The sequence below is a fragment of the Gobius niger genome (assembly GCF_951799975.1).
Source record: "Gobius niger genome assembly, chromosome: 22".
In the NCBI taxonomy this organism is placed as follows: Eukaryota; Metazoa; Chordata; class Actinopteri; order Gobiiformes; family Gobiidae; genus Gobius; species Gobius niger.
In genome coordinates, this window is record NC_136873.1 from 1934064 (window position 1) to 1941532 (window position 7469).

Sequence of the window (7469 nt, forward strand, 5' to 3'; positions counted from 1 at the left end):
TCGAGGGGGCAACAAAATCTTGGTGTTTCTGCCCGGTCGGATTAAGTTTGTGGATGACCTGGATCGCTACTGTGGATTGTGGCTACCGGAGCGCGTGTGTGGACTATATTCGTGAGTGGAATACGCTACGAGAGACGCCAACACGAAGCTATCACGGAGCTAATGCTAACGGAAGCGAGGTCAAGGAAGACGACACAACCCACCGCAAGTCACGATCAAAGCCAAGGTAAAAGACTTTCCAATCATGCCAGACTTTAACGAACAAGTGTCTGAATGGGAAAATATTCTGGAAGAAATCGAGGAAAAGCTAATTGCCTTACCTGCTTCGGAACTTCTTAAAATATGCACTACACTTGAAATCAATGTTGAAGATGAAGAAAAAAACTCACCTCGCAAATTGAGAAGGCTAATTCTGCAGCATTTGGAGTGTGAGGATGTCACGTCGCTTGAAGATGGAGGAATGTCATTGTTATTGAAAATAAATGACAGAATTGATGAACTGAGAAAAACGCTGTCTACGTCTGGTCCCACGTCGCCACGCCGCCCTCTGGCGGACACAGCCGGTACTGCGCCCAGCAACACGGAACCTGTGGTAAGACCACGCACCTCTGCCACCACGCTTACTGCCGCTAATAATTTGTCTGAAAGAACTCAAACTGTTGTTCACCCAATGTATAGAAAAGACTTGAAAATTAATGGACAAATTGGTGAACATAATCAAACGGATAAGCTGGGATATGCAAGTTTAGAAAGACAAATTACAAAAGCATTAAAGAAGGGATATGATGAATGCGAAATTATTGATGCAGTCCTTCAAGCTATGATTCCAGGAACAAAACTGCGAAGTTATCTGGAAAGTAGAGATGATTTGTCATTGAAAGCTCTGAAACAAATATTGCGGACTCATTTTGTTGAAAAAGATGCTAATGAGCTATACCACTCCTTAACTCGTGCTGCACAAGATCACGGAGAGACTCCAGTCCAGTTTTTAGTTCGAGCTATGGACTTGAGGCAACAGATACTCTTTGCTTCAGAGAGAGCAGACACTGGCTTGAAGTACAGCCCAGAGCTCATCCAAAATCAGTTTTTGCAAACCATACTTACCGGACTCCAAGATAACACCATCCGTATTGACTTAAAGCCATATTTGCAAAATCCAAGAATAACTGATGAAGTTCTGCTGGAGAAAATGACCGCCGCCTACAACCTGGAGATGGAGAGGAAGGGCAAGCTGTCAAGCAAATCCAGAGCCAAGGTGTTAGCGGTGAGTAATGATCCACATTTCACTGATTCAGAGAGCAGCAGTTATGACAGTAACTCTACCAGTTATAAAAAGCAAAAGTTTGAAAAACGTGACACATTGATGGAGAAAGTAGACCAGGGGAACAAAGCAATCTGTGAAGCCATTCAGAATCTCACCACTCAGCTGTCAAGCCTGCACCAGCCACCCGGACAACCACCACCATGGGGACAAGCCAGCCACAGCTACAACAGACCACCACCAAGGACACGCCCCAACCGGCAGTGTCACCAGTGCCAACGGACCAATCCAGGGGGGAAATGCGACCACTGCTACAAGTGTGGGAGCATAGACCACTGGGCCGTTGGTTGCCGCAGAGCGCCTAGGAACACCACAGCCTCCACCAACAAGATCGAAACCAGCGTACATCTTGGTAAGAACACAGACATATTCTGCACCACAGCGCCCCTCACTGGTAAACAACACCAAACTGCTAAGCTGGTGGGGAGGAGGTGCCTTGTTCGAGCCACAATGAACAATGTTGACACCAAAGTGCTGTGGGACACTGGCTCACAAGTGTCCATTATTGGAGATGAGTGGAAGCAGAGACACTTACCCCATGTTGCTGTGAGGCCTGTGGAAGAGTTACTGGAAGAAGGAGGGCTGGATCTGTCCGCAGCAAATGGGACAAAGATTCCATACCAGGGCTGGATTGAAGTGAAGTTTGCACTGTCACAAGATGCTGTTGCTGGGATGAGTGATGAACCAGTAGTTGTTCCCATCTTAGTCGCCTCTACAGATCTGGAACGTCCTATTATTGGATTTAATGTAATTGAGGAGCTGGCTTTGGCAAATGAGGGTCTTGGAAGCTGTTTTCCTTCTGGTCACATGGTAAGGAGATTTTGTTCAGCACTTGATGTGGGTCAGGAAACTGCGAGGGCTGTTCTAACTGTTTTACAGAAGCCGTCACCTGAAAACAACCCCCACATTGCTCGTCTGGGAAGAATGCCAGTTACTGTCCCAAAGAGGAACGCCATCCAAGTGCAATGCAACTATCTACAGCAAGGTTTGCTCTGTGGAACTCACGTCGTGTTGGAGCCTAACCCGGAGACACCGTGGCCCACAGGACTCAAAGTAAGAGAGCAGCTCATTCAACATCAAGAGAATACGAGGATTAAGGTAACTGTTGAAAACACAACAGACTGTGATATTACTCTTTGTGGCCGCACAACGCTTGGCTGGTTACACAGTGTTGATGCAGTTTATCCACTAGAGCCCAAGTCACCAGAGGGCAGTGCCACATCCTCACCGGAGCAGCCCAGTCAAGCACCACAGAGGGAGCCCTGGGTCCCGCCTGTAGATCTGAGTCACCTCTCGGCAGAGCAGCAGCACAGAGTTCGTCAGATGCTGGTGGAGGAGGGTGACGTGTTTGCCAGAGATGAGTGGGATGCTGGTTGTGTCACTGGTTTGCAAATGGACATTAATTTGAAAGACTCTGTTCCTGTCCAGAGAACATACAATGCCATACCCCGACACCTGTATCAGGAAGTCAAGGCTCACATTCAGGATTTGTTGAGTAGAGGTTGGGTTCAAAAGTCCTATTCCTCTTACTCTTCACCGGTAGTCTGCGTCAGGAAAAAGGACGGCACTCTCCGGTTATGCATTGATTACAGGCTGCTGAATGAGAAGACCTGGCCAGACCGTCATCCCATCCCCAGGATCCAAGAAATCCTGGAAAACCTGGGTGGAAACTCCTGGTTCACCGTCCTGGACCAGGGCAAAGCATACCACCAAGGCTTCATGAGCGAGAAGAGCAGACCATACACAGCCTTTATTACACCATGGGGACTCTATGAGTGGACCAGGATCCCATTTGGCCTCTCAAATGCCCCGGCTGCTTTTCAACGCCACATGGAGGGATGCCTGGGAGATCTGAGGGATGAAGTCTGTGTGCCCTATCTGGATGATGTCCTTGTTTTCAGCCGCACATTTGACCAACATGTGGAAAACGTCAGACAAGTCCTGCGGCGACAGAGAGCCTGTGGGATGAAGCTGAGAGCCGAAAAATGTGAGTTGTTTAAGCCACAAGTAACGTATGTTGGTCGTGTGATCTCTGCAGAAGGATACAGGATGAACCCAAGAGAGGTGGAGGCAGTAAAGGCGCTCACGTACCAGACCCCAGCTACAGTGAGAGAGGTGAGGAAGCTCCTGGGATTCTTGAGCTACTACAGAGCTTACATCCAGGACTTCTCCAGGACTGCAAAGCCACTGTATGAGCTGCTGGCAAAGCCCAAAGGTGAGCCAAAACACTGCCACAAAAAGGGGACAAAACATTCAGGTGCTCAGCTCCCACCCTCCTCTCCGGTTCAGTGGACAGAAATACACAGAGCAGTTTTAGAAAAGCTTGTGAACCAACTTACAAATCCACCTGTTATGGCATATCCAGACCTCGAGCAGCCTTTCATTCTTCATGTTGACGCCTCAGAGCAAGGGCTCGGTGCTGTGCTGTACCAGCGACAAGATGGCGCACTGAGAGTCATTGGCTACGGATCCAGAACCCTGACGCCTGCAGAGAAGAACTACAAGCTGCACTCAGGAAAACTGGAATTCCTCGCACTGAAATGGGCCATCACAGAGCGTTTCCGTGACTACCTGTTCCACGCGCCACACTTCACAGTCTACAGTGACAATAACCCACTCACTTACGTTACCAAGTCGGCAAAACTTAACGCCACGGGTCACCGCTGGGTTGCAGAGCTGGCAGACTATAGATTCACACTCAAGTACAGACCTGGAACAGCTAACACAGATGCTGACTTTCTCTCTCGCAGACCTAAGCCCATCAAAACCATCATGCAGGAGTGCACGGAAGAGTGTGAGCCGGAGGTCATGGACAGCATCTGTAAAGCAGTCAAAAGCAGCCAAACAGGTGAGATCAACTGGATTTCTGCTGTCACCTGTAATGTGGATGTCTTACCACCAGATGGCAGTGCTGTACCACCCCTTCAGCCCTTCTCCATCCAAGACATCCAGGCCCAGCAGAATGCAGATCCAGCCATCCAGAGGGTCTCCAACCTGAAAAGAGAAAACACTTACCTGAAGTACAGAGACAAAGCTGCAGAGAGTGAGCAAGTCCGGGTTCTCCTGAGAGAATGGCCAAAGCTGCAGCTGGGTGAAGATGGACTCCTGTGGAGGAAGACCAACAACAGGCTGCAACTGGTGGTGCCAGAGCCCTTGAAGCCCCTGGTGTACAAGTACCTCCATGAGGAGATGGGACACTTGGGTGCTGACCGGATGGTGGCCCTGGCCCGAGAGCGCTTCTTTTGGCCAAAAATGAGGCAGGAGATGGAGCACTACGTTACACGTGTCTGCAGCTGCATCAAAAACAAAAGGCCCAACAGAGTCACAAGGACACCACTTCAAAGCATTGAAACTTCTGCACCATTCGAGATGGTCTCAATAGACTTTTTACATCTGGAGAAAAGCAACGGAGGGGAAGAGTATATCCTGGTTTTAGTGGACCATTTCACTAAATACGCTCAGGCCTACGCAACCAAAGACAAGGCCGGGAAAACTGCTGCCAGAAAGCTGTTTGACGAATTCATCCCACGCTTTGGGTTTCCATCCAGGATCCACCACGACCAAGGAAGAGAGTTTGAGAACCAGCTGTTTCGGAAGCTCCAGGAATATGGTGGTATTAAACACTCTCGCACTACACCTTACCACCCCCAAGCTAACCCTGCCGAACGTTTTAACAGGACTCTGTTGAGTATGCTGCGGACACTGGAGGAGACACAAAAGGCCAGATGGAAGGAGCACCTCAACAAAGTAGTTCATGCCTACAACTCCACCATCCACGAGGCGACAGGGTACTCCCCTTTCTTCTTGCTTTTTGGACGTGAACCAACCCTCCCAGTTGACCTCTTGTTTCCCAAGAAGCTTGGTGACGCAGAGAAACAGACCCCTGCTGGCTATGCGGAGAAGTGGAGAGAGGCAATGCAGGAAGCCTATTCCATTGCCCTGACGAACATGAGGAAGTCTGCAAAAAAGGGCCAAGATTATTACAATCAGCGCGCCTGGAGCTCCACGCTGAACCCGGGTGACCATGTATTGGTGAGAAATCTCACGCCTCGAGGTGGTCCGGGGAAGCTCCGCAGTCACTGGGAGGACACTGTCCATGTGGTGAGGGAGAGCAAAGGCCCTGGAAGCCCTGTCTATGTGGTTGAGCCTCTGAATGCTGTAGGGAGAAGACGTGTGCTGCACAGAAACTTACTCCTACCTTGTCCTTACCTGGTTGAACCAGCGCCTGTCGTCCCCAACCCTAAAAGGAGAAGCAGGAGAACCAGAACGGCGCCAGGAAGAGGGACAAGTGTTAAGTGCAACATCCAGCCTGCAGGTACAGAGAGCTCTAGTGAGGAAGACTACCATCTCGTCCTGCCACCCCAACCCGCTCTTCAGCCGCTCAATCCAACTGCCAGAGAGTTCCAACCGAGAGTCCCCACTCCAAGACAGCCGGAACAGGGAGCTGCACCTGCTGAGGAGAGAGATGAAGTGGTGATCCTGATCCCAGAGGTTGACCCTGAGCCGGAGCCAGAGCCAGTACAGGAAGCGGATTCATCTGAGCGAGAGGCATCCTCCTCTGACTCCTCGGAGCGACCTGTAAGACCTGTCAGAACCAGACGGCCCAGGCGCTTGTACACCTACGACCAGCTTGGTGAGCCCACGGTCCTGGAAGTGCAGACCTGTCCTGTCGGTGTGTCCAAACCAGCGAAGGTCCGAGACGGCTTCTTCAGCACCTCGGCCAACCTATATCCTTTTTAATTCCCAGTCGTAATGCAGTAGTAACATGCACTTTATGTACCTGCTAATTGAGTTGCACTTTGCACTTTGCACTTTAAAGTATGTGGCTTGTGTGCAATAGAGATATGTGCAATAGTAGTAAATGTACTTTAATTATTGTTTAAGTAGTACATGCTATTTGTTAAGTTGGTTTGCTATGCTGCTACAAAATCTTGGGTAGAAGGTATTTTCCTTGAGTCAATTCTGAAGATTCTGGGGCCCACCAATGCTTCAACGGACTATCTACCCAAATACGGAAATGGACCTTTAAACCTGCGCGTACCGCCGTGCCAAAGGACTCTTGGATAACGGACACTATTCATTTAGCCTGGACTCTTTTGTGAAGTATTGTTGTGGTTCAAATTGTTTATTTACTACAATTTATGGTTTAAGTCAAGTAAGACCCCCCAGTAGGATTAAGGGAATGTTGGTTTAACATTATTTTTAGTGGGGGAGGGTGTTGTCCGCCCATTTTCAACAAAGTATTTAAGCACTTTTTATTATTGTTGGTAAATGGTTCACTGTAAATAACAGTATTTATTAATCTTTTCGCTAAATTAAACACTGTCTTTTATTAATTGAAACCGGAAGCGCGTCCATCATGTGACCTGTTGATGCTAGTTTAAAAGAACTAGGCCCACAGCCTCAGGGCAGAAGCTGTGGCGCAGTAGTCGGGCCGTGGCCTAAGCCTTGTTACATCTGGGACGTGTAAGTGTCGTTTTATCTGTGTATCCATGTTAACTTAATCCATAGTACGCTAAAAACTATTTTATTCTTTGTTCACAGGGGACCTATGTTTACCCTTTTCTTTTCTGTACTATTTGAGCTCGAAATAAACTTTGAAAAGCCAACTGATTCTCCCTGGTGATTTCGAGGGGGCAACAAGTGCACATTTGACCTTTAAGTGACAGAAAACTTACATAATATATCTTCAAGGAAAATCTGGAACAGTCTTCACGAGGATGTGAGACAGGCCTCAACTCTGACAATGTTCAAATCCAGGCTGAAAACAGTTCTTTTTGCCCATGTATATAACTGAAAGTATTTTATCTTGCCTTTTACTGTAAGTGATTAATTTTTATGTTGATGTTTTTATTGATTTGATCTGTTTTCTTGTCATGTTATGCAACTGTAAAGCACTTTGAGTTGCCTTGTGTATGAATAGTGCTCTACAAATAAACTTGCCTTGTCTTGTATAGATACAGATGGTGTCACACAAGGGGGCGTGGCCTATCCGAGGGGGAAGAAATCACATTTATCACACAGAAAAATATATTGATGATTCCAAACCAAGTCAAATTGCAGCATGAACAAGCTTCAGCTAGCATTCTTCATTTTACAGTCTGAGGTCGGAACACAAAAGTGGCTCACAAAACCACTTTCGGTGGGT